The sequence below is a fragment of the Tuber melanosporum genome, assembly GCF_000151645.1.
Source record: "Tuber melanosporum whole genome shotgun sequence assembly, scaffold_1, strain Mel28".
In the NCBI taxonomy this organism is placed as follows: Eukaryota; Fungi; Ascomycota; class Pezizomycetes; order Pezizales; family Tuberaceae; genus Tuber; species Tuber melanosporum.
In genome coordinates, this window is record NW_003298755.1 from 1,088,839 (window position 1) to 1,095,625 (window position 6,787).

The following is a 6,787-nucleotide window of genomic DNA, read 5'->3' on the forward strand; positions in this document are numbered from 1 at the left end:
AATTTCCTAAAAGGCTGACAGTGACATGATGTCTTATAAGAATTTGTACATAGTAGTTAGCCATCTTTTCAAGGATGTCAAGCAAATAGAGTTGTACTTTATGGTACAAAAAGAGAAGACAAGAAGGAAGGAGAGGAGAGCATTGTTGAAAGGACTCGTTTGAGTTCGAGATCACAATTATCAGATAAGAAGAGAATTGAATTTGTGAATGGTATATAATCTTAATAGCTGTATAGGCTATACAGACAATATATTAATAGAATATTACTGATAGGTTCCAAGTAAGGAGGTAAAAGGTATAATGGAAAATTGGTAGAAATTCTTGTTCTAAATTTTTCATAAACAAAGTGGACAGTAGTGTCTATATATAGAGGTTTGCATTCTCTGTTTAAACCTTATATAATAGAGAGAAATAATAGAAAGAAATATAAGAACAATCTTATAAAACTATAACATAAATCAGAGAAACATAAGGGCAAATGTGTTGCCCCGTGAAAATCTTTCGAGATATTCCCATAAAGCATGTGTAAATCAGAGAAGGTAAGAGGGAAATTATAGTAAGTCTGAAGAAATAATCTTAAATATAAAGCCTGAGAAAATAGGTAAAGATGATTAGATATCTTGAAAACTAAAGAAAGTAACACATGTATAATCCTAAATCATTATTACCAAATGTTAATAAAATAATATAAAATATGTCTAGGCTGCAGTAGTATATCTAGTGTTTAGGTTTATTGAAACACTGACTAAGTATGAGAGAATATATGCACTTTGCTGCCAAGAAAATATGATTTTCTTCCAAGCAGTTGAGGAAAGGAGAAGGAAAGTGGGAGAGGATAGTCCAGAGTCTAAAAAGGTAAGTGATAAGGAGTATAGTAGGAATAAAAATGGATGATGAAATTCTTGATTTGTTTCATATCTATATTGCCTTGATGATAGCTTATACATCAGTAAAAAGCTTTAAAAGGCTAAGTATTAACCAAGATATAAAGAGATGTGGCAACTGATCTGATTGTACAACTAGACATAACCTCTAAACTCAGAACTTAACAGCTAAACGCAGGATGTAACCACTCATACCTATCAAAGTCAGAACGTAACGAGCTTTTATAACCGATGACAGAATGCTTCAATGGAAAGACAGAATTTACAGGATGTAGCAAATATAAAGCTTAACTTATGCCTAAGATATAGCAGAAATTTTACGAGATTTGTTCTCAAAAGCATAGAATGTAAAATGTATTCATCTCTCTGTAGGCTATGGTAAAAGATTGAGTGACAATAGAGGTATGGACAAATAGTCAAAATTTTAATATTAAATGCCTTCTGTATACCAAATAGTAATTCAATGGCAATTCATATTGTGAAGGTGTTCTGTACACCATTGGAATACCATTGTCGAGTATGTCTAGGATGCAAAGTGTCAGCCTGTACATCTAGGAATTTAGGACAGAATATAGTGTCAAAGTCAGCATATTATCAGGTTTGCAAGCTCGCTGTAACTCTACAGATAAAGATGCCAGGAAGATGTTCTTTACACTACTGGAAAGCTGACATTATATCGGTTTAGGATACAAGGTGTCAGCCTGTGCATTTAGTATTTAGGATGTAATCTGGTATCAAAGTTAGTACTTTGCTAAGGTATAAAATACTCTGTAACTCTATGGATAATAACTATGGCAATACATTCTTTCTACCTTCAAAAAGCTAGCATTGTATAGGTTTTTGGCACAAGGTATCGGCTTGTGTGCTTACAGTGCCTCACCAGAAGTGTTCATGGTCTGAGATATGTTTATTTGCGGTTGCACCATGGGACCATAGGAAGGGGTTGTCAATGGCGCTTGCACTCACACATGTGTCAGTGGATGATCAACCCTCAACTACTTACACCTCTCAATGATCAACAGTTAATGATCAATGATGTGCTATGTAGATTTTAGAGTAAAATAATAATAAATAATGCTAGCTAATACTTTGTATAACCTCCCCTTGCTTCCAATACTACAGCAACTCAACCAGGTATTGATTTCAACAAATTTTCCCAAAACTCCTCTAGAATTGTCTTACAAACCAAAGGTAATACTTGTACAAGCTTCTTCTTAATAGCTTCTTTTTCTCCTAGAGTATCTCCAATCCTTGGATACTGCTCGTTTAATCACTTTTCAAGCTTAGCCCATAAATGTTTAATAGGATTTAAATCAAGGGAGTAACAGGGGTGTTCTACTAATTCAATAGAATTCTTTGCAAATAATTCTATAATACTACAAGCCTTGTGAATAGGAGTATTGTCTTGCTGAAAAAGAATATCTTCAAGTTACATACTAAAAGAAATCATTTGATGAATTACAGGAAAATGATGTCTTTATAAGAGTCTAACATACCTGGTCTTGTTAATATTATGGGTAATAGGAATCAAAGGACCTTTTCTCTTACCCTAAAAGCACCCCCATACCATAAGTAAAATACCCATATCCTTTTCCTTTTAGTAAATACAGTCTGCAAGCCACTGCCTTCCAGGTTCTCTGAAAATGTACTGCTGCTTTGGATCCCTAGATTTCTCCACACTTCACTTATCACTCCAGATGACTCTCTCAAAATCCTCAGCGGTCCAATTCCTATGAGCTATAGTCCATCTTAGTCTCTTAGCTATATAGACAGCTTTGAGCTTGGGTCTTGACTTGGCTAGCTATTTCTTGATATTGGCATCTCTGAGTACTCTATGCACTATAAATTTGTTAGAGAATCATGTTCTATCACTCAGGCTCAGATGGGTACTAACCAGTAGAAAGAGAAATATCCAGTACATATTTATCCCTGAAATCTGATCTAGTTATTTTCTAGTTGGATTTGACAGCTCGGATAATTGTAAGACACGGTTGCTGGCTGAGAATGCGTGTACGATAGGGATGTGGAATACTATCCAAGAATAGATACTCACATGCACGAGTGAGGAAGCTTTTAATAGTTGACCATGGTTGGCTAATAATTTGAGCAAAGAGAGGAATATTTCAGAGGCAGTGGAAGAATCTGATTATTATGCATTTTTCCACATTGGTTATTTCAGTTCTAGTAGTCTTTGAGTTTTATTTTTTTGGCTTTGATTTATATTCAGATTAGTTAACCATTGGAAATTCAGAAGAAATCAAAATTAAAGAATTATTTGAATAGAGGATGATAGTATCATGGTGTAAATATTATATAAGGTGGGTATTATATGGTCGTATGATTAGTAAGATGGCAGTTGGTGAGGTGGCATTTTTGGTGAGGCTGCTTAGTAAGACTATTACGAACACTTCTGATGAGGTACTGTAGGTATTCAGGATGTAATCTGGTGTCAAATATGCACTTTACCACAGTACAAAATAAGCTGTAACTCTACTGATAATGACTTTGAGAAGATGTTATACACACCGTTGGAAATCTGGCATTGCATAGGTTTCAGAGAGAAGGGGCCAGCCTGTGCATTTAGGTATTCAGGATGGAATCTGGCCTCAAAGTCAGCACTTCAGCAGTGTACAAAATAGGCTGTAACTCTATAGATAATGATGCTGGGAAGATATTCTTTACACAGTTGAAAGGCTGGTGTTGAGTAGGTCTAGAACATAAAATGTTAGCCTGTAGGACCTTGTATTCTGGACGGAATCTAGTGTCAAAGTCAGTACTTATACAAAACCTTGCCAAAATGGACCACTTTCATAACACCCCGTATCTCCATTGAGAGTAATGCCAGTAAGATATTCTTTATACAGGTGGAATGCTGGGGTTGAGTAGGTCTAGTCTGCAAAACCTTATCCTACCTGTCATAGTATTAAGGAAGAGATCTGGTATCAAAATCAGCACTTTATCAGTGTACAAGGCAGACTGTAACTCTATAGCAAGGTGTCATTGGAAAGAAATTCTTTACAGCGATGGAGAGCTGGCATCAGGTTAGTCTAGGCTGCAAAGTGTCAGCATCTGCGGTATGGTATTCTGGATGGAATTTAGTATTCAAGTTAACAATTTGCATAGATATACAATAGGATGTAACTCCACAGATAATAGTACTAAGAAGACATTCTATACATCTTTAAAAAGCTGACATCGAGTAGGTCTATGATGTAAAGTGTTAGGGTTTCTACCAGGGTATTCAGAACAGAATATAATGTCAAACCCAGCCCTTCACCAGCAAACAAAATAGGCCATAACTCTTGGGAAACACACACTTGACCGCTATTATTTGATTTAATTGAAAGCTGAAATTGAGTAAAGTGTTGTCCTATACTATTAGCTTTGAAGGTACAGGGACTGATGAGCAATAGCCATTGACAGACCTGTTGATATTGTGACCACATTGTTGTACAGTTGTCCAGATGTTAAATATGTCGCAGTCTTAGAAAAACTTAACAAGACACTCAAATCACTACTTGCACTAACAATCACAAATATTTCTTACTTTTATATTCTTCTGGTAGGCCATTTTTGCTTCCAGAATTTTCAAAAGAGTAAAATAGAATTTAGTACCACATATCCTCCATTTCTGTAGATATTTTTACATTTAGTCGTAGTATCTAGTAAATATACCGATTGCTAGTATGTGGCTTAGTGTTATGATCAAAACTCTCCACTCTCCTGTGTTGGTACATTAGTAATGCTCAAGGGTGACTGGGCCAAAATGGGAGGTAAAAATTAGCACTTGATTCTGTAGAATGAACTCCTGGTAGCTTCGATGCAACCAGACTCTCCAGACACTTAGGAAGCAACAGGGTACTTAGGATACACAGGGTGTATCAAATGTGAGTAACTGAACATTTTTGTAAGGAGATACAGCTGACACATCTGATGCAGAGTTTGTTTTGTTTGATTTGTTTCCACGAACTTGCTCAGTGTTTCTTTAAACCTAAATGCCAAATATATATTACAAACCTGATATGGTTTGTAAAGGATTTTATATGTTGTGCTTTGAATTAACAACTCATTTGAGTCATATAATGTTATGATTATTGTTCATACATATGAGCTGCCTTGGAGTGATATGGTGTTTACACATTACTTGAATTTTAAGTCATGACTGTTATATTAGATTTGAGACTATTAATTGAATTGGAGTAATAATGTTAAGACTGACTTGAATTATGTACACATGACATGTTTAGGGGCTATGGGGACTATGTGCATGACCTAGATAGAGGTCATGAGGACAAAGAATCTTGTAGTTATATGGTGTGCTACTACAATCTATATAATAGTTAGATTTATATATGTGTTGTGGAAAGGTGTATATGAAGTAATGGGTTTTACCTTTGAGATAGATCTTCCTGCAACTGCCTAAGTACTTTCTTACCTTCCTCCTTTTACCTTTAGCAGTATTCATTATCTAAGATAGTTCATGATGCTAGGCAGACATCTGTATTTGCTCTGTATTGTGATATTAGATTCTGTTATGTGGACTTGGGTTAGGTAGTCCATTTCTGCCCCTGGCTGTTTTCAGGGATCTCACAATACTGGCATCTGGAGCTTTTCAGCATGGTCACTTATGGATCTTTTTCAGTAAAATATCTATACTTTGCTGGCTTTCTTCTACTCACTAGTTTCACCTACAATTGGGTCGGGGGTCTGAGATTGTGTATGGGGATCATGTATATTGTTCTTTGGGTGAGCTCATAATTCTGGTTGTATTTGAATGGAGTCCTTAGTTTCTCATGATATACAATACTCTTAGGGTTACTTGATAACTGTCCTTGTTACTTATCACACTATACTGATTGCATCATTCCTCTACTGGCAATGGTAGTACTGACCCTGCTACTCCTGGTTAACTTTGCATTTCTATAGTTTGAAATCTATGATGTTGGTTATTGCTATTCTAACATTCATGCTATCTGTAGCATTTATGATCATTCTATCAGGTGTTGACCTTGTTTCTGTACAGATGCCTTAGATCCCGAACCTTCTTGCATCTTACTATCACTTCATAAATTTTGCTGGTATGGTATGGGGTGATTGATTGCTAGACTATACTTTGTCATAGACAGGATTCGGAGTCGTTATGGATAGTAGTTAGCAGTCACATCCATTCCTAGTGGTGACAACCTTCTGTTTGTCTCATTTCTGAATCATGCACTTATCCTGTTTGGTATACTGGTTTGAGCTCCACTTTCTCTCTTTCTTTATTATGCCTCAGATAGCTATTGGTGGTAGCTGCCCGTAGGTGGATACTATTAATATGGCTTATGGCTTCAGCTATTAGGCTCTCCTGGTTTCTTGTTATTGGGAGTACTTCNATAGGTACGTGTGATAAGGAAAGCAAGTTAGTCTGAAAACTATGCATCTTGTTGTACTCTGTGTTCAATTGCTAGATTTCCTCTTTGGAGGTTATGACTGTTTCTATACTAGACAGTACACCCATGGGACTCCAGATCAGGTGCCAGATGTTAGAGCCTAACCCTGTATGAGTTTTAGTTAGTTGTTTGAGGCAGGCATAATCCTAATCTAGGATGTGTTATCAGGGTAATTACTTGGTATCATGAGAGCATGAGGCAATGTATTGTTTGTTAACAAAAATAAGCAACTACAACAAACAGAACAATAACTTAATCATACAACAACCACCCCTGTAGTAACCTAAGCATCAAAATAATCAAAAAATCCAAAAAATATAGATCAACAGTAGAAATCAATATTTAGTGTACTATCCATCTGCCTTAATAATTGCTTCAAATCATATCTACTATTGAACCTGCTAGAGAATCTAAAGTCTTTAGGTTAAGAAGTTCCCAACAAGTAGTTATCACCTCCTCAATAGCTTTTT